Consider the following 22,033-nt stretch of genomic DNA (forward strand, 5'->3'; position numbering starts at 1 on the left):
GATGGAATGTTATCGTGTCTGGCATATATTTAAATGGATTATGAAAGGCCTATCCTGCTAATGTTAGATTTATCAGATTCACGTTCCATTTTCTCCGGAATTATTCAAGAAAATGCAAATGAAGATTCTATATGATATAAATTTTGTCTCTTGTAAATTCAGTAATCTTATTTATTAAGCTACCATTATTTCAAAGCAAGATATAACATATTTTTTGCTCGACCATAGTATAATACACTCAGTACCGAAGAAGTGGGTAAAGTCAATCAGTGGGTGTAAAATCGATAATTTGCGATTTTTATTGAAAATTTTATATTCTCTCAGTTACTTGTTAAAATTTTGTTACGCTGACTTCATTGCCTGACATTGCAAATGTAAGCGAGAGGGATGACAAAAAGCCTGCGAATGCCAACAATGGGAACACAGTGTAATTGCCGTTGAAGTGAAAATTGTTATTCTCAACTTTTTCTCTTAAACGAAAACAAACTCTTACAAACTCTAAATTATCGTCAGCAATGAAAGGAGACAAGAAGTATACGTTAGTACTTTTCGTTGAGATTGTATCCTGAAATAATAGTTGTGCAATTCGTAAATGTTGGTATTGAAGCTTATTATTTTAAGAAAACTTGTACCTTTGTAGGGTTAAGTCGATCAAGCCATCGACCTACTCGAAGCAGATAGGACCAGCTGGAAGAATAAATTATTCACCAAAATACCTCCAACTAACACTTATAAACAGAAAAGTGTCATAGTATAGCTTATGTTGATGGGATAGTGAGGAAAGATGAAGACGAAATTATGGTGAATTTCTTGGGTAAGAGAAGAACTGCCAAAGGAACGTATTTTGTATACCCCTCTGTACCTGACTATGGGATCAACGTAGTTTCTAAAGTGACATGAGGAGGGGAAGATTTCAAATAACATCTGACATAAACCTAAGCAATGTAGAATAGCATTTTAGATCATAATTGAAGTGTGCCATTTCAATGTAAATTTTAAATTCTTAAATCTTTGTTGGTATGTGAAGTATTAAATTTTTTTATGTTTTATAAGTTGGCAATCATAGTCATTTTTGTACAGTAGAGATCTATAGGCCTAATTGTGTCCAATTGTATGATCACAGTAACAAAAGATACACAATATAATCCTATAGGCATATATTGTAGATTATTATTGTTTTCTATACCCCTTATAACAAATAAAATATATGTAATACATTTAATTTGTTTTTAAATACATAAACAGTGATCGACTTTACTCCGCAATATTTTAAAATCGATCTTAAACTAAAAATTCAATGGCGATCGACTTTACTCTATTTAAGCAGGTAACTTCGATCACAAGTCAAATTAAAAAAATCAATCTTTGATAGATTGTAATTCACTTTTTGTAACGTGCTTTCATTAGTGAAGGATATGACGACAAAATTCTATATTCTGAGGAACTTCGCACCATTGCATAACCTCAATATCATTCAAAAATTGCAAAATTTTGATCGACTTTACCCTCTTCTACGGTACATGTGACGTAACTGTATCATAATGACATACATTAAGATATATGGATCATATGAGGAGACAAAGAGGAAGGCAGAAAACAGGAAAGATTGGAGAAATCTGGATTTGCAGTGAAAGACCTGTCCTTGGGCAGAACACTTAATGAATGAGTGTAAATTGTATAAAAGGAAACTAGATTGGTGATGACTGGTGAGTAATATTGCATGGGAAAGTGATTACAGTCATGTAGGTGACGCAGTGACGCGAAGTTGACGACGCGCTCTGTACGTGAATTCACATACATCCTTCCCCTCCCCTTAGGCAAATAGCCGTCCACGACTGTAAGACTGACAAGTGTGGCACATGTGAGTTCGTGAGTGATAAATAATGGAGTGCATGTTATTGCTATTGCGAAGCAGTGCAAATAAATATTTACAACGTGACTGTTAAAAAAACATGTGCATATGAAATAGTAACCCAATTATCACAAAGAAACTAAATCGTTTCTCCATTGGATAACATTTTGCCAATGAGAATCATTCCGTACTGGCCGTTTATTAATGACGAATTGTACACGATAAACAAAATAAATTATACATGTAATGTAGTATATTATATATAACGAAAATAACACATTGTATTACACATTTTATAATATATTTCATATGTTATTGTAGGCCTATATAAATTTAAGAGGACTTAAGAGGAGGCAGAGGTGACATTTTCGAACAAAACTAAAGAAAAAATGAAAATTTGATTTTTTCCATTTTTATTATATTTATTTTGAGATTCCGATGTTAGTTTTTGATTTTGTGCCCTTAAAAGTATGAAATTAAAACCAAGATAACTGTATTACTATATTATTCCCATAATAAACTAATACTTATTATTATTTATATACCTTCTCTGAACATATAAATAAAAAGAAATTTTGAAAATTTCTTACAATATGCTGCATGGAGCGTTTTATATCAAACGATATAAAGTTTTATAAAATTATTAATATTTACAGAACTATTGTACTTAGAAAGCTGAAACTTGGTATATCGATTACTAATAACATACTTAGTATCCTTGATCAATTTCAAACAAATCGGATAAATTTTGTGGATTTTGAAATATTCACCTCTGCCTCCCCTTAAGGCAACGCACTACTGACTTTGTGTAATTTCTACCATTTATTTTTATTATATGTTTTATTTAAAATTTGGTATCAGATATTTCTGAAATACATGCACACAATTTTTTTTAATTTTTCTGTTAAAAATTTGACCAAAATAAATGTTCATATAATTTTTTATTTAAAAATAAACTTTTATTTTAGTAATGATTTATCTTGGTCTCACATAAAGATAAAAAAATTACTTGAATATTTAAAGTAAAGATAAGACTCCATAATAACAAAACGGTTAATTTTTTCTAGTCAATATACTCCATTAGTAAAAACATTTTAACATTTTACTTTTTTTTCAGCTTCACTTTCCAACATAAAAAATGACATCTCTCTAAATAATGATCACATGTTTAGGTGAATGTAGAATTTCAAGCACAGACTTATTATGAATATATGTGCAAAATTTCATTACTCTAGGCGTAACTATTCAGGAGATATCTTATTTGTAGTAAGTTAAAATGGGAATGTTCTGTTTTTAAATAAAATGACTTCAGTATACAGAGTGAACCGCAACTATTTTCATTAATTTTAATGGGTTATTCTTTGAGATATTAAAAAAAAAGTTTAATACAATTTTGTCCGTTTTTGCTTCCTTTTCGAGATAAACATTTTTATATGAAATGTTTCGTAACGTGTTTTCGGAAAGTCATTGACTTAATTCCCAAAATGCTCAGTCAGTTTACGAGAGCAATATATTGTGATAATAAATGATTGAAAGAATTTTAGTTTAGTTTTGTCCCTTAAATGTGCAGAAATTTGTTCCGAAAACATGTAGCTTTGAAAAATTCCTTTGCGGAACGAAATGTTACATTTGTTCAGATCAAATTTCTGCTATTTTTTTTTCAATAATTTATCACGTTACACTACTCTCTTAAATTGAGTGAGCATATTGGAAATTCAATCAATGACTTTCCCAAAACAGGCTGTGAAATATTTCTTATGAAACAATTTTTATGTCGAAGACGAAACAAAAACAAGCCAAATTGTATTAAACTGTTTTATTTGAAATATCTAAAAAAGATATCACCTAAAATTTGATGATATTGCTTACAGTTCATCTTGTGTTTATGCATTCTGAATATAATACCACTTAAATGGGATAAACTGAGTTTCTGACTTAGAATAAAGGTATCGCGATGAAATCTTCACCACAGTTTTCTTCAAGAAACCGTACATTTTTGGCACCATATTTAAAAAAATGAAGAAAACGACCAAAATTGGCCAAAACTCAGTAACACGTCCTCTCAATAAGCCACTTTGGAACAAACAAATTATAATAATTGAAAGTGTCCATGAACAATTTTTGTGTAAATGTTATTATAATTACAATAAATTCCGATAGGTAAAATTTAATGAAGTAAAACATTAAATTGAATATGATAGGCATATATTATAACTGAGAAGCACGGATAGTATGGGATGTCAAGAAAATATATCGATAGCTGAGAAGCTATACCTCGCATCAACAAAAATTGTAATTTAGTTTAACTGCATTATTATTTAGATTAAGTAAATTATCATTATTATTATGCAAATCAAGATTTCAGGTATAACTCCCTGTAAAGTTGACTTGAATAATGTTGAGGGAAAAATTGTTCCGGGGCCGGGCATCGAACCCGGGACCTTTGGTTTAACGTACCAGCGCTCTACCAACTGAGCTACCCGGGAACTCTACCCAACAATTTTTCCCTCAACATTATTCAAATCAACTTTACAGGGAGTTATACCTGAAATCTTGATTTGCATAATACACGTCACTGTTCGTTAACAGAAAACCACAATTTAAGTCACACGGAGTTAGTGTGCACTCGAAGTTGGTTGCTTGACGGTTGTCAGCCCACTTTGAGGTCTGTGGATATAGAGGGAAAAATTGGATCGGTGTCGGGTAGAGTTCCCGGGTAGCTCAGTTGGTAGAGCGTTGGTACGTTAGACCAAAGGTCCCGGGTTCGATTCCCGGCCCCGGAACAATTTTTCCCTCAACATTATTCATTATTATTATGTTCACAAAATTGGGAAATGAACTAATATTTTTTCCTGGAGTAGATTTTTCAAAGCAGAAGCATATGCAAAAAGTTTGTGTATTTTGAGAAAAATTAATTTTTAAAACAGATTTTTCAATCTTGTGCAAATTTACAGATATGAGGTATCATTTGTTAGCCATTGATATGTGGTAAGGATATCAAAGGTTAAAATGAAGTGCGTACCTGGTGGTCGAAGAAAGATAGAAAGAAAGAAAAACTGAAAACCTTTTGAAATATGGTGCAAGAGCGATGCGACATCAGGTACTGACATTAAAAAAATGATATATACTATAGTTAGAAAACATGTTATGTCTATAAATATGACGTCTAATTTCTCGTGAGAACGAGGGGTTGAGAGATAAAAGATTTGTTTTAAAAAATATGTGAAAGTTGGATATGAAGAGCAAGTCCTCCGTCCTCTCCTTCAATTGAAAAGTTGCGTTCACTAATTCGAGATATTGACTGCCTGTTATCAACTTCTTGACACTCACGCAAGCACATACACGTTTTCGCGATGAAACCTTTACTACAATTTTCTTCAAGAAACCGTATATTTTTGGCACCTTATTTAAAAGATGCAGAAAACAACCAAAATTGGCCAAAACTCGGTAACACGTCGCCTCAACAAGCCACTTTGGAATAAACAATTTATAATAATTGAAAGCGTCCATGAACAATTTTTGTGTAAATTTTATTATAATTACAATAAATTCCGATAGGTAAAATTTAATGAAATAAAACATTAAATTGAATATGACAGGCATACATTAAAACTGAGATGTAGGTTACAGATAGTATGGGATGTCATGAAAATATATCGATGGCTGAGAAGCGATACCTTGTATCAACAAAAATGATAATTTAGTTTAACTGCATTATTATTTAGATTAAGTAAATTATCATTATTATTGTATTCACAAAATTGGAAAATGAACTATTATTTTGTTCTCGAATAGATTTTTCAAAGCAGAAACATGTGCAAAATGTTTGTTTATTTTGAGAAAAATTAATTTTTAAAACAGATTTTTCAATCTTGTGCAAATTTACAGATATGAGGTATCATTTGTTAGCCATTGATATGTGGTAAGGATATCAAAGGTTAAAATGAAGTGCGTACCTGGTGGTCGAAGAAAGATAGAAAGAAAGAAAAACTGAAAACCTTTTGAAATATAGTGCAAGAGCGATGCGACATCAGGTACTGACATTAAAAAATTGATATATACTGTAGTTAGAAAACGTGTTATGTCTATAAATATGACGTCTAATTTCCCGTGAGAACGAGGGGTTGAAGGCCACCGGCGTGGCTCAGCCGGTTAAGGCGCTTGTCTGCCGGTCTGAAGTTGCACTCGGGCGCGGGTTCGACCTCCGCTTGGGCTGATTACCTGGTTGGGTTTTTTACGAGGTTTTCCCCAACCGTAAAGTGAATGCCAGGTAATCTATGGCGAATCCTCGGCCTCATCTCGCCAAATACCATCTCGATATCACCAATCTCATCGACGCTAAATAACCTCGTAGTTGATACAGAGTCGTTAAATAACCAATTAAAAAAACCAGGGGTTGAGAGATGAAGATTTGCTTAAAAAAAATGTGAAAGGTGGATATGAAGAGCAAGTCCTCCGTCCTCTCCTTCAATTGAAAAGTTGCGTTCACTAATTCGAGATATTGACTGCCTGTTATCAACTGCTTGACACACACGCAAGCACATACACGTTTTCGCGATGAAATCTTCACTACAATTTTCTTCAAGAAACCGTATATTTTTGGCACCGTATTCAAAAGATGAAGAAAACGACCAAAATTGGCCAAAACTCAGTAACACGTCACCTCAACAAGCCACTTTGAAATAAACAATTTATAATAATTGAAAGTGTTCATGAACAATTTTTGTGTAAATTTTATTATAATTACAATAAATTCCGATAGATAAAATTTAATGAAGTAAAACATTAAATTGAATATGACAGGCATACTTTAAAACTGAGATGAAGGTTACAGATAGTATGGGATGTCAAGAAAATATATCGATGGCTGAGAAGCGATACCTCGTAGCAACAAAAATTGTAATTTAGTTTAACTGCATTATTATTTAGATTAAGTAAATTATTATTATTATTATTATTATTATTATTATTATTATGTTCACAAAATTGGGAAATGAACTAATATTTTGTCCTCGAGTAGATTTGTCAAAGCAGAAGCATATGCAAAAAGATTGTCTATTTGAGAAAAAAATAATTTTTAAAACAGACTTTCATTCACGTGCAAATTTACAGATACGAGGTATCATTTGTTAGTCATTGATATGTGGTAAGGATATCAAAGGTTAAAATGGAGTGGGTACCTGGTGGTGAAAGAAAGAAAGAAAGAAAGAAAGAAAGAAAGAAAGAAAGAAAGAAAGAAAGAACTGAAATCCTTTTGAATTATACGGCAAGGGCGATACGACATCAAGTACTGACATTAAAAAATTGATACATACTGTAGTTAGAAAACATGTTATGTCTGTAAATATGACGTCTAATTTCTCGTGAGAACGAGGGGTTAAGAGATAAAAGATTTGTTTAAAAAAATATGTGAAAGGTGGATATAAAGAGCAAGTCCTCCGTCCTCTCCTTCAATTGAAAAGTTGCGTTCACTAATTCGAGATATTGACTGCCTGTTATCAACTGCTTGACACACACGCAAGCACATACACGTTTTCGCTTTCAAACGATTTTTCTCCCTGTGAACGAATGCATAACACAGAGTTAGAGCAAGTGTGTATCTTGATCAACTTACCGAGAGATGCACGTGGTCGTGTCGGCCGCCGCGTCACGTGAGTTTCATCCTCTGCAGCGCTGTGGCCGTCGCGTGCTGAGTCGCGGCACGGAATGAGTTGAGTTGACGTCCCGCAATCGGACTCGCGGCTGGAACCCGCGCGACCCGACGGCAGCCGACCCGGTCCGACCCGAGCCGACCGGACCAAGCAACACCCACAGTTGACAAACAGTCGTTAAGCAAGCTAAAGGCTATTTATATTATTACGATCCTTTCCTGCCTCCAAGAGACGTTTGATATGCAACGTGTTGATCACGGCTGCGTGTATCAATCCGCTTTGATGAGTCAGAGATCATTGTATTTTCCCGAATATCCCGCGCCCTCGAATAGGCCGCGTACCCCACACGAAAAAAAATATTAAAACAAACATAAACAACAAAAATACAATTTTCAACAAATGTATTCACGACAAATTAATAGTACATTATACAACGAGCCTATAATGATAGTAATTAAGAAAGCGAGTATGGATGTTTATGAAACGAGCGCAAGCGAGTTTCATAATTTTCATACGAGCTTCTTAATTACCATTATAGGCGAGTTTCATACGACTTCTTATGCTCGACCATATTTCTAACTTGAAATTACCGGTATTCAGATGTATACATTTTATTTGTATCTGACAAGATCGGAAGTGACCTTGTTCTCGGTCGTGAATTGTGAGATGTGCGCAGACGCGAAAGTATTGATTTTTTCCGAGGAACAATAATGTCATTGACATTGATGTATAATCCCGTTAAACTTGATAATATTGTAATATTATAACCTTGATTATTGAATTCGACATTCAAAAACGAGATGACAAATTGAATTCATTTGAATATTATTTACAATTAACGCTAATTATTTATTATAGTAACAGAACATAACCTTCTGCGACAGTATTGGATTTCAGCCTCCGTGACTTTTCGCTAATTCTCTTTCGATTGCATATCCGAGAAAAATCGATACTTGCGGTTTTATAACGGTACAAAGCTGACTTGTCATTGGCTGAACACATGTAAGCTGAGTTATCATTGGCTGAAGACCTGTACTTTAATGAGTAGGTGTACTTTAATGACATGCATTAAAGGACTGCTACCAGGTGTATAATTAGTACATTTCGGCATGGTCGAGCATAAAAACTATTAAACGCAATACAGTTTACTTAACAATAAATTCAATCCTGGAAGAGGACACATTTGAAACTCATCTTATTCACAGTCCACACCTGTGGAGTAACGGTCAGCGCGTCTGGCTGCGAAACCAGGTGGCCCGGGTTCGAATCCCGGTCGGGGCAAGTTACCTGGTTGACAATTAATATTTGAGGAGAAAATTCGCTTCGGCGCCGGGGATCGAACCCGGGTCCTTGGTTCTACGTACCAAGCGCTCTGACCACTGAGCTACGCCGAACCCGATCCACAGCACCGGATCGAATCCTCCTCCTTCAACGTTTCCCTTTATGGCCTGACTCCAAATTAGGCATATATGTTGACGTATATGTCCAATGTCAACTGCCATTATATTAGGAGCGCACTCAGTTGAGTGACTTGTTTGGCCGGGATTCCGCAGTCACGTGCACAGTAATCTGTACAGACATATGCACTGCTAGCTATGAGAATATTATAGATTGTATCGTGCTTCATTTAATTTAGGATATTCCCTATTATTATTATTATTATTATTATTATTATTATTATTATTATTACAAATTATTGTTAGTATTAATTAATTGTATTAATTATTGGTATTATTATTAAGTGTATTTTTAATTAACAAGTTTATTATTGTCATTATTGAGTGTAATTAGTTACCACTGCCACCGGGTATATACCCATTGCAGTGTGAATAAATACATTCATACATACATACATACATACATACATACATACATACATACATAGCGGATCGCAGCTGAGTGAAGGAAACTTTTCAATTCACGCTTGTCAGAAAAGGTGGAATCGTTAAATAGTTCGGGAACATTGGAAACCTTACATTTAAACTACTACTGAAACACAGAAAAGACTCCATCCAACAACCTTGGAAACTCCAAATTAATTTTTCCGCTTATATTAATATTTTAGTACGTTTATCGAGTGAGTTTATCTAACGAAGGAAACAGGAGAGATGGAGGTTTCTGCAAATTATATAAAAGAACAATAAAATTCTAATCTTACAATTGCAATGCTGATAGGTCTGTAAATCACCTGAAATTGTGTACCGGGGTGCAGACAGACGCGTGTTTCACAGAGCTTAGTATTATTTTCTACGAAATACCACAAACATCGCCATTAAAATTTACTTTCAGTACATTCGAAATTACTGGAATTTCCTGAAAATACGGTACAAGAAACAAGCAGGCAGTCCATTTTAACTACCAATACCATACCGGCAACATATTAGGCTGTTCACAACAAATTTTTATTTTAAATTATCATATATTTTTTCAGTGAACATGCACTAACAAGCGAACATTCTCATGGGGGCAGATAAAAATAATATATTTTTTTCCTTCACCATGTTAATAATGTCAAAACAAGCGCCTATAGCCTAGAAATGTTGGCCACTCAAGCACAATTACGAGGGCCGGAAAAAAATAAGTTTACCTAGGGCCGTTTACAGAAGGAAACACAATTTCTTCTAAAGATTTATTGAAATAGGTACAGCAATTTTTTTAGCTATTTTTCAACGTATTCCCCACCGGAATTGAGGCATTCGTCATACCGTGAGTTCAACTTTTGAATCCCTGTTTCGTAGAAGGGTGCCGCCATTGTGTGACAGCCGTCTGCACCTCTCTGTCGATCTAATGGTATGATTAATGTCGCAATTCCAGTGGGAAATATATGTTTAAAAAATAGCTCAGATCTTGTTGTATCTGTGCCAATAAATTTTTTCCAATGAAATTGTTTTCTTTCTGTAAACGGCCACAGACAAACTTATTTTTACGGCCTTCGTAATTGTGCTCGAATGGCCAAAATTTGTACAAGCACTTATTTTGACATTATTAATATGATGAAAAAAAAACTTTATCTTTCCCCATGAGAATTTTTGCTTGTAAAATGAAACCAAGTTTGTATCCGCATAGAAATGTGACATATTTGATTCAGTTCCAGTATTATTTCCGTCGTGTTCTTTTTTTTTTTTACAAGGAACAACCTTTCTACTGTATTATAGATAGATTTTTTTTAGATAAACACTGTTTCGAAGTCCAGTAATTGAAAGGAACTAGTTTTCCATGACTATCTTTACCAATTTCACTCACAACAGTTATCTTTTCAAGACACATGACTGCGATATAGCGTTGCACGAGAAAACGCGTCTACTTTACATTACACTGTACAACATCGTCCAATCTCCACTACATTATACGCAGTGCTGTAGGCCTAATAGGAAAAGGAGAGTAGTGTAAATGAGGCATGAACTGGCGCTGTCATTTAGCCTACCAGCAGCGAACGTGGATGCAAAGACGTAATATCAGCTGAACTGCACTCATGCTTTTTGTGAAACAAAAATTTAAAAAAGCGAATAATAATGTTTGTGTTCGGCTGGGAGTAACTACCGTGGTTATATTCGGAATTATGAAGCAAGTGTAAAAAATAATAAAATTCCCATTTCAGTATACTTGTTTCTTTAGTGGTGTAACCATTTCCGTCACTGAAAAGAATTGCTGGAAGACGATCATCCTGATGCAGGGAAAATGATTCAACAGCCCATTGGCGTACGCAGTATTTTGTCAAAGGGGGGTTATTATTAAAATTGTTTAGAATTTACATTATCGGTACCTATTTTAAATTTTGTGTATTATTTTTATTATTATTATTATTATTATTATTAATAATATTACTATCATTATTATTATGTTACGGTATATTTATTAATATTACATTATGTTCTAATAGAACATATTCATGAATATTTTAATAAAATCTTTGGAAAGCAATCCAATTTTTACAAAATTGTAACTTCTGTTTAATTTTGCATAATAAAGAATGCCTGTGTCATTATTACACTTACACAATAATCAGATATATATATATATATATATATATATATATATATATATATAGTCAACAGTTATTTCTACTTCGGAAAATGTAGGCCTATTATATGTCTTTCTCGTGTTAAATATTAGTTAACATGTTTCGGTCTGTTATTGACCTTCTTCAGAACTGGTTGTTGCTAGTCTTGGCGCCTTTTGTTTTGTTTCTTGTGTTTGTGTAGTGTAGTGTAGAGTCAAAGAGTGTGTGTGTTCTGAAATTGAGTTGTGTGTTGAGAATTTCATTTTGATGTGTTTTTGTGTGTCTGTATATTTCGTATTGTTCTAGTGTGTTTAGTTTATGGCTTTTTGGTTGGATGTGTAGAATTTACATGTCTGTGTTGATGTCTCTGTAGGTGTGGTTAGCATTTGTGATGTGTTCTGCATATGTGGAAGTGTTTGGTAATTTTGTTATGGCTGTGATGTGTTCTTTGTAACGTGTTTGAAATGATCTGCCTGTCTGTCCTATGTAGAAGTTATTGCAGGTGTTACATTTGAGTTTGTATACGCCTGTGTGGTTGTATTTATTTGTTTGTTCACACTAACATACGAAAACAAAAACACACACAAGATTGCAACCTCATTCGAGAAATTAAATTACAACATCCCATACAGAACAAATAATAATCTACAAAAACATCTCAACACACAAACAACACACAGAGTGTATCAGTGCGTAGTAATTTGGAAGGTTTCCGGTAGAATGCAACATGTCTCAGGTCGCAGATCACACTATTTCATATTTTATACCCCTGTTTCATATTTGTAAACACTTTCTCTATGTAGCCTATTTATGTTATCCGCCTTACGTCTGCACAAAAAAAAAGTAATTTCTATCCTCCAGTGAAATGTGACATAAAAAGTAATGCAGTTTACATTTTGGATTACGGAGCTTCAGTGCAATTTACGCCCATCTGTCGCATCCACAGTATTGGCAGAATATACGTTGTTACAAAAATTAAAATAGTAAATCCGTTGCGCGACAGCCCATGAAGGGCCAAAACGCATGCGAGGTGCGAGCAAAGCCCGCCTCGCACAAATCCGGACTACACGAGAGATAGTGAGTGGTTTCCATAGCTGCGAGGTGCGCAGACCTCGCATCTCGCAGTTATAGAAACCACTCACTATCTCTCGTGTAGTCCGGATTTGTGCGAGGCGGGCCTCGCATCTCGAATGCGTCGTTCAGAAAAAGCAAGGCTTTAGTATTATCTCAATTCTTTTAATCTTTGATACACGTTTTTATGGTCCTATCATAAAGCATCTTGTCCGTTTCCTTTCACAGTCATTCTACCCCTTTCATGACGATACTCGGCTTTTTCAGTCTATTTCAACTTTTCACCCTCTGTTGATACTTTCTGATGTGGAGTCAACTCTTCATCCATAACGTTACATTTACAACGTACAATCATGCCCAGGACCATTTTTTGTTATTAGTTATTAACACAAAATGTGATTGACAGATACACATAGAAGTATATTTATATGCTGGATTTATCGTAAATATGACTGTCTATGCTAAAAAGAATAATTTCTGGTATCAAAACGAAAAAGGGCATTTATTTTTTAAATTATTTTAAAGAAATGCAGTGTATTTGTTTGGAGATGTCACCTGCAAAAGAATAAGGAGCCAAATAATTATTTTGGAATTCTATTATTCTCTTTAATGGCCTGCAGAATCATCGATGACTAGGTTTTTGTATACCTGAGTTAAGTAGTTTAACAATAAGGTTGATTTACAAAGAATACACGTTATTAAGAGTTTTATTTCGCCATGATTTATGTTGCGAATAAGATGTGTTTAAGGTTAAGGTTAATTAACATTATGTATTATATGTATGAAAAATATAATAATGAGGAAATTTTCATGAAATTACTGCCACATTTTTTACCATAATTACGATATTTTATTTAAGTTTCAAGAAAATTTTGAAAAATGTTCACAAAAAACAGTTCCTGCTCATGACATAGCCGGTATTCGGCTCCATGACCATCGTTTAATTTTCATCTCGATTTTTGACTCGGTAATTTTTATTGATTACTTTTTTAAATAATACATTCTTTAAACCACATGAGGAAATTTCTACCATTTACCCTTAAAAAGATTCTTATTCAGACGCTTGTGATGCCCGATTTTTTATTATTGCGATTCCTTGATGACAAGTGTAACCCATAACCTAGAGAGAGAGTACAACTTGATCATAATATGTGTATAAAATTCGTTTGAAATACACGCAAATTTGATCATGTAACACCATCCCTCAAGCTTCTATCATGGGTTTGCTTGAAGGAACATTCATTGGCACTGCTATTTCAATTCTTGCATACCTCTACTCCTACTTACCTAGCAGCATGTTTTCAGTTTCTCACAGCAGTACGCAATCCGAATCAAGCACTTCTTTCTATTCCTCATCATAGAACGTCATTATATGCATCCTCCCATACAATATCATTACCTCGTCTATGAAATTCTCTACCTGGCGACATCAGGGATTGCCGAACGCTATCGAAGTTCAAAATTAAGTTAGAAACGTACCTTTTACCTAATGAAATTTATAATTAATAGGTTACAAGATCTGTTGATTACAGCTTTTGTCTAATCGTTTATAATTGTAGTTCTTGTTTGCATTACTAGTTGCCCTTCATCGTTTAGTTATTTAGATTAATAATATTAATATATATAGATTTTAAGTTTGTTTAACTGTATACAGATTGATCATGTTTAGTTATTTATATTAATAATAATAATATATATAGATTTTAAGTCTGTTTAACTGTATAAAGATTGATCATGTTTAGTTATTTAGTTTAATAATATTAATATATATAGATCTTAAGTTTTGTTTAACTGTATACAGATTGATCATGTTTAGTTATTTAGTTTAATAATGTTAATATATATATATATATATAGATCTTAAGTTTTGTTTAACTGTATACAGATTGATCATGTTTAGTTATTTAGTTTAATAATATTAATATATATATAGATCTTAAGTTTTGTTTAACTGTATACAGATTGATCATGTTTAGTTATTTAGTTCAATAATGTTAATATATATATAGATCTTAAATTTTGTTTAACTGTATACAGATTGATCATGTTTAGTTATTTAGATTAATAATGTTAATATATATAGATCTTAAGTTTTGTTTAACTGTATACAGATTGATCATGTTTAGTTATTTAGTTTAATAATATTAATATATATAGATCTTAAGTTTGTTTAACTGTATACAGATTGATCATGTTTAGTTATTTAGTTTAATAATGTTAATATATATATATAGATCTTAAGTTTTGTTTAACTGTATACAGATTGATCATGTTTAGTTATTTAGTTTAATAATATTAATATATATATAGATCTTAAGTTTTGTTTAACTGTATACAGATTGATCATGTTTAGTTATTTAGTTTAATAATGTTAATATATATATAGATCTTAAGTTTTGTTTAACTGTATACAGATTGATCATGTTTAGTTATTTAGTTCAATAATATTAATATATATATAGATCTTAAGTTTGTTTAACTGTATACAGATTGATCATGTTTAGTTATTTAGTTCAATAATGTTAATATATATAGAACTTAAGTTTTTTTTAAGTGTAAACAGATTGATCATGTTTAGTTATTTAGTTTAATAATGTTAATATATATATAGATCTTAAGTTTTGTTTAACAGTATACAGATTGATCATGTTTAGTTATTTAGTTTAATAATATTAATATATATATATATATATATATAGATCTTAAGTTTATTTAACTGTATACAGATTGATCATGTTTAGTTATTTAGATTAATAATGTTTATATATATATATATATATATATATATATATATATATATAGATCTTAAGTTTTCTTTAACTGTATACATATTGATCATGTTTAGTTATTTAGTTTAATAATGTTAATATATATAGATCTTAAGTTTTGTTTAACTGTATACAGATTGATCATGTTTAGTTATTTAGATTAATAATATTAATATATATAGATCTTAAGTTTTGTTTAACTGTATACAGATTGATCATGTTTAGTTATTTAGTTTAATAATGTTAATATATATAGATCTTAAGTTTTGTTTAACTGTATACAGATTGATCATGTTTAGTTATTTAGTTTAATAATGTTAATATATATAGATCTTAAGTTTTGTTTAACTGTATACAGATTGATCATGTTTAGTTATTTAGTTCAATAATGTTAATATATATATAGATCTTAAGCTTTGTTTAACTGTATACAGATTGATTATGTTTAGTTATTTAGTTCAATAATATTAATATATATAGATCTTAAGTTTGTTTAACTGTATACAGATTGATCATGTTTAGTTATTTAGTTCAATAATGTTAATATATATAGAACTTAAGTTTTTTTTAACTGTAAACAGATTGATCATGTTTAGTTATTTAGTTTAATAATGTTAATATATATAGATCTTAAGTTTTGTTTAACAGTATACAGATTGATCATGTTTAGTTATTTAGTTTAATAATATTAATATATATATATATATATATATATATATATATATAGATCTTAAGTTTGTTTAACTGTATACAGATTTATCATGTTTAGTTATTTAGATTAATAATGTTAATATATATAGATCTTAAGTTTTGTTTAACTGTATACAGATTGATCATGTTTAGTTATTTAGATTAATAATATCAATATATATATATAGATCTTAAGTTTTATTTAACTGTATACAGATTGATCATGTTCAGTTATTTAGATTAATAATGTTAATATATATATATAGATCTTAAGTTTTCTTTAACTGTATACATATTGATCATGTTTAGTTATTTAGTTTAATAATGTTAATATATATAGATCTTAAGTTTTGTTTAAATGTATACAGATTGATCATGTTTAGTTATTTAGATTAATAATATTAATATATATAGATCTTAAGTTTTGTTTAACTGTGTACAGATTGATCATGTTTAGTTATTTAGTTTAATAATGTTAATATATATAGATCTTAAGTTTTGTTTAACTGTATACAGATTGATCATGTTTAGTTATTTAGTTTAATAATGTTAATATATATAGATCTTAAGTTTTGTTTAACTGTATACAGATTGATCATGTTTAGTTATTTAGTTTAATAATGTTAATATATATAGATCTTAAGTTTTGTTTAATTGTATACAGATTGATCATGTTTAGTTATTTAGTTTAATAATATTAATATATATAGATCTAAAGTTTGTTTAACTGTATACAAATTTATCATGTTTAGTTATTTAGTTTAATAATTTTAATATATGTAGATCTTAAGTTTTGTTTAACTGTATACAGATTGATCATGTTTAGTTATTTAGATTAATAATATTAATATATATATATATATAGATCTTAAGTTTTGTTTAACTGTATACAGATTGATCATGTTTAGTTATTTAGTTCAATAATGTTAATATATATATAGATCTTAAGTTTTGTTTAACTGTATACAGATTGATCATGTTTAGTTATTTAGTTCAATAATATTAATATATATAGATCTTAAGTTTGTTTAACTGTATACAGATTGATCATGTTTAGTTATTTAGTTCAATAATGTTAATATATATAGAACTTAAGTTTTTTTTAACTGTAAACAGATTGATCATGTTTAGTTATTTAGTTTAATAATGTTAATATATATAGATCTTAAGTTTTGTTTAACAGTATACAGATTGATCATGTTTAGTTATTTAGTTTAATAATATTAATATATATATATATATATATATATATATATATATATATATATATATAGATCTTAAGTTTGTTTAACTGTATACAGATTTATCATGTTTAGTTATTTAGATTAATAATGTTAATATATATAGATCTTAAGTTTTGTTTAACTGTATACAGATTGATCATGTTTAGTTATTTAGATTAATAATATCAATATATATATATAGATCTTAAGTTTTATTTAACTGTATACAGATTGATCATGTTTAGTTATTTAGATTAATAATGTTAATATATATATATAGATCTTAAGTTTTCTTTAACTGTATACATATTGATCATGTTTAGTTATTTAGTTTAATAATGTTAATATATATAGATCTTAAGTTTTGTTTAAATGTATACAGATTGATCATGGTTAGTTATTTAGATTAATAATATTAATATATATAGATCTTAAGTTTTGTTTAACTGTATACAGATTGATCATGTTTAGTTATTTAGTTTAATAATGTTAATATATATAGATCTTAAGTTTTGTTTAACTGTATACAGATTGATCATGTTTAGTTATTTAGTTTAATAATGTTAATATATATAGATCTTAAGTTTTGTTTAACTGTATACAGATTGATCATGTTTAGTTATTTAGTTTAATAATGTTAATATATATAGATCTTAAGTTTTGTTTCATTGTATACAGATTGATCATGTTTAGTTATTTAGTTTAATAATATTAATATATATAGATCTAAAGTTTGTTTAACTGTATACAAATTTATCATGTTTAGTTATTTAGTTTAATAATTTTAATATATGTAGATCTTAAGTTTTGTTTAACTGTATACAGATTGATCATGTTTAGTTATTTAGATTAATAATATTAATATATATAGATCTTAAGTTTGTTTAACTGTATACAGATTTATCATGTTTAGTTATTTAGTTTAATAATGTTAATATATATAGATCTTAAGTTTTGTTTAACTGTATACAGATTGATCATGTTTAGTTATTTAGTTTAATAATGTTAATATATATAGATCTTAAGTTTTGTTTAACTGTATACAGATTGATCTTGTTTAGTTATTTAGTTTAATAATGTTAATATATATAGATCTTAAGTTTTGTTTAGCTGTATACAGATTTATCATTTTTAGTTATTTAGATTAATAATATTAATATATATATGTATATATATCTTAAGTTTTGTTTAATTGTATACAGATTTATCACGTTTAGTTATTTAGATTAATAATATTAATATATATAGATCTTAAGTTTTGTTTAACTGTATACATATTTATCGTGTTAGTTATTTAGATTAATAATATTAATATATATAGATCTTAAGGTTTGTTTAACTGTATACAGATTTATTATGTTTAGTTATTTAGATTAATAATATTAATATATATAGATCTTAAGTTTTGTTTAACTGTACAGTAGAACCTCTATTATCCGTCGTAATGAAGGGGGTGGGCTGAACGGTTAATCGAAAAAATCGGATAATCCGTACCATGAAAAATTTTTGTAAATTCTTCCATGGTCTTGTATTTAACACGCTAGGTAGTGGATCAGAAGTCTACTAATTTAGGTTAAGTCTGGTTGTAAATGACGGATTTTTTAAGGGAAAGGTTCTGTCTGTGGAAAGATAGGAATAATGGAGGTCTCATGTTGTAGATTTACATACTTTGTACACTCCAATCTCGTATTCTGATGAGAGATGAGTCACAGTTTCTCTTTCCCCAAACCACTCGATTTTTTAGGCCTACACTTTTTTTCCCCGATACTTAGCACAACAACATTTATTTTGAGAAGAATTTTTATACAGAAGTTATACAATACGACTACTCGAACAGTAGACCATACTGTGTAATGAAGTCTTGTAATAACACTCTAGAAAAATAACTTGCTAATACAATGTATATTAATATTTCTGCACAAAAAAAAAACAAAAAAAAAGAGAACGCGAGAGAAAGACAGACGGATAATCCAACAATCGGTTAATAGGGTGACGAATAATCGGGGTTGTACTGTATACAGATTTATCATGTTTAGTTATTTAGATTAATTATATATATATATATATATATATATATATATATATATATATATATCAAGTTTTGTGTAACTGTATACAGATTTATCATGTTTAGTTATTTAGAATAATAATATTAATAAATATATATATATATATATATATATATATATATAGATCTTAAGTTTTGTTTAACTGTATACAGATTTATCATGTTTAACCTTTTTGTGCTTTTTATAGTTTTTTATTATTGTAATTGTAAATGTTGTTTTGTGTCTACGTTTTTGTCTAATTGAAGATTACTAATTATTTTCTTCGCTGCCGTCTAAAAATGTGTGTATAGCTACGTATTTCTGGTGGTGTGGAAAAGAAGGCCTGACGGCCTTAACTCCACCGGAATAAAAAAAAATGTATTTAAAAAAATCTCGTGCTCAGAAAAGAATATTTTCTTCTTTATTCAGTCCTCATTGAGCTATGACTTGCTCTTTCAAGTAATTTCACTCTTACTCAACCTCGTGACGTCGGGACAACACGACGCCAAGATAACACAGAGCATTCATTAACAACTGGCGGGACTCGAACCGATAACCGAATCCCACAAGAACTGCGGCTGTAAGAACAGATGTAGAACTTCAAACGTTTCTTTTGCCGGGAGAATGCGATCTATGTAAAACTGTAAGCGCGTCGTGTCCCACCCCTCACCCCGATCTGCATAATCACGTCTTTGTTGTACCCGCAAGAAACGTGGCAAAACTTTGTTATTTAAATAAGATTTCCTCCGTGATCACCATCTTCCTTTATATTACAACAACATTAATGAACTTGCTTGTAACAAAAATAAAAACTTAACCCCCTCCACTATGCAAAGCGAACTTGACATCAGGATGTGAGTCCAACGCCGTGTTCAGAAAACATTGCAAAGTAATGGAGTACGAATCTGAATAACGCTGCATGAGAATGGGCTGGCAGCAGCCCTGCGCGCGCCGCGCCGTCCGTCCGTGGCATTGGGTCAGGGTGAAGTGAGCTCTAATAAATCAGCGGTGTGATTAAACACTTGAAGGATTTATTGGAAAGGATCAGCACAGGGAAACATAACGATCCACGCCGCCGGTAGAGCCTGCGTGTTGTGCGGTCTGCCGATCCTGTATGGACACCGGCAAGCAACGTCTTCGCAGCAAGAAATTGCGACGTCGTGGCCTATTTTGACAGTTTTATAACAGGGAATGTTTTTCTGCGTACCACTCGAGAAAAATTGCAACAGAAATTACATTTCCCCTTATAGGATGCCAACCCCAGTGCACTTGTGAGTTAATAGTATGGAAATTTATGAAACGAGCGCAAGCGAGTTTCATAATTTTCATACGAGCGTCTTAATTACCATTATAGGCAAGTTTCATACGACTTTTTATGCTCGACCATATTTCTAACTTGATATTATTAATTTTATTGTATCTGACCTGGAGCAATGTCCCGTGTGTTGTGAGATGTGCGCAGACGTGAAAGTATTGATTTTTTCCGAGGAACAGATGTTCACATTGTCCTTGCTAGGCCATAAGAACCTACAGAGATAACATTGAAATTAAATTAGACATTGAAAAACGAGATGACAAATTGAATTCATTTGAATATTATTTACAATTAACGCTAATTATTATAGTAACAGAACATAACCTTCTGCGACAGTATTGGATTTCCAGCCTCCGTGACTTTTCGCTAATTCTCTTTCGATTGCATATCCGAGAATAATCGATACTTGCGGTTTTATAACGGTAGAAAGCTGACCTGTCATTGGCTGAACAGTTGTAACCTGAGTCGTCATTGGCTGAAAGACCTGACCTTTAATGAGTAGGTGTACTTTAATGACATGCATTAAAGGTCTGCTACCAGGTGTATAATTACTACATTTCGGCATTGTCGAGCATAATAGTACATTATGCAACGGGCCTATAATGGTAGTAATTAAGACGCGAGTATGTTTGTTTATGAAACGAGCGCAAGCGAGTTTCATAATTTTCATACGAGCGTCTTAATTATCATTATAGGCAAGTTTCATACGACCTTTTATGCTCGACCATATTTCTAACTTGAAATTATTCATAAGTATTCATGTTATGGTTATGTGAGGAGCGGAACTGTCCTGAATTGTGAGATGTGCGCAGACGCGAAAGTATTGATTTTTTCCGATGCACGAATGTCATTGACCTTGATATAATCTATTTTTTTATTTTAGTAGGTTATTTTACGACGCTTTATCAACAGCTTAGGTTATTTAGCGTCTGAATGAGATGAAGGTGATAATACCGGTGAAATGAGTCCGGGGTCCAACACCGAAAGTTACCCAGCATTTGCTCATATTGGGTTGAGGGAAAACCCCGGAAAAAACCTCAACCAGGTAAATTTCCCCGACCGGGAATCGAACCCGGGCCACCTGGTTTCGCGGCTAGATGTGCTAACCGTTACTCCACAGGCGTGGCCGATATAATCTAGAGAATAACATGAGCATTAGTCTTTATATAACCTGGAAATTGATTTAAAATTGAAAAATGAGATGACAAATTGAATTTATTTGAATATTATTTACAATTAACGCTAATTATTATAGTAACAGAACATAACCTTCTGCGACAGTATTGGATTTCACAGCCTCCGTGACTTTTCGTTAATTGTCTTTCGATTGCATATCCGAGAATATTCGATACTTGCGGTTTTATAATGGTACAATGGTGATTTCTCATTGGCTGAACAACTTAATTATAATGAAT

General features: G+C 31.1%; 1 protein-coding gene and 1 non-coding gene across 3 annotated transcripts in view; both read right to left on the reverse strand.

The window, feature by feature from the left end:
- LOC138707587 (cadherin-like and PC-esterase domain-containing protein 1) overlaps positions 1-7,578 on the reverse strand; it is a 496,436-nt gene extending 488,858 nt beyond the window's left edge. For both annotated transcript variants that reach the window (XR_011334282.1, XM_069837194.1), the window contains exon 1: positions 7,467-7,578. The gene's annotated coding sequence lies outside the window, so the exon portion shown is untranslated. The remainder of the gene's footprint in view (positions 1-7,466) is intronic.
- A 1,246-nt stretch (positions 7,579-8,824) lies between these two features.
- Positions 8,825-8,897, reverse strand: TRNAY-GUA (transfer RNA tyrosine (anticodon GUA)). Its single transcript has one exon. It is a non-coding gene; the product is annotated as a tRNA-Tyr (tRNA).
- Between the last annotated feature and the right edge of the window lie 13,136 nt (positions 8,898-22,033).

Source organism: Periplaneta americana, chromosome 10, assembly GCF_040183065.1.
Source record: "Periplaneta americana isolate PAMFEO1 chromosome 10, P.americana_PAMFEO1_priV1, whole genome shotgun sequence".
NCBI classification, from domain to species: Eukaryota; Metazoa; Arthropoda; class Insecta; order Blattodea; family Blattidae; genus Periplaneta; species Periplaneta americana.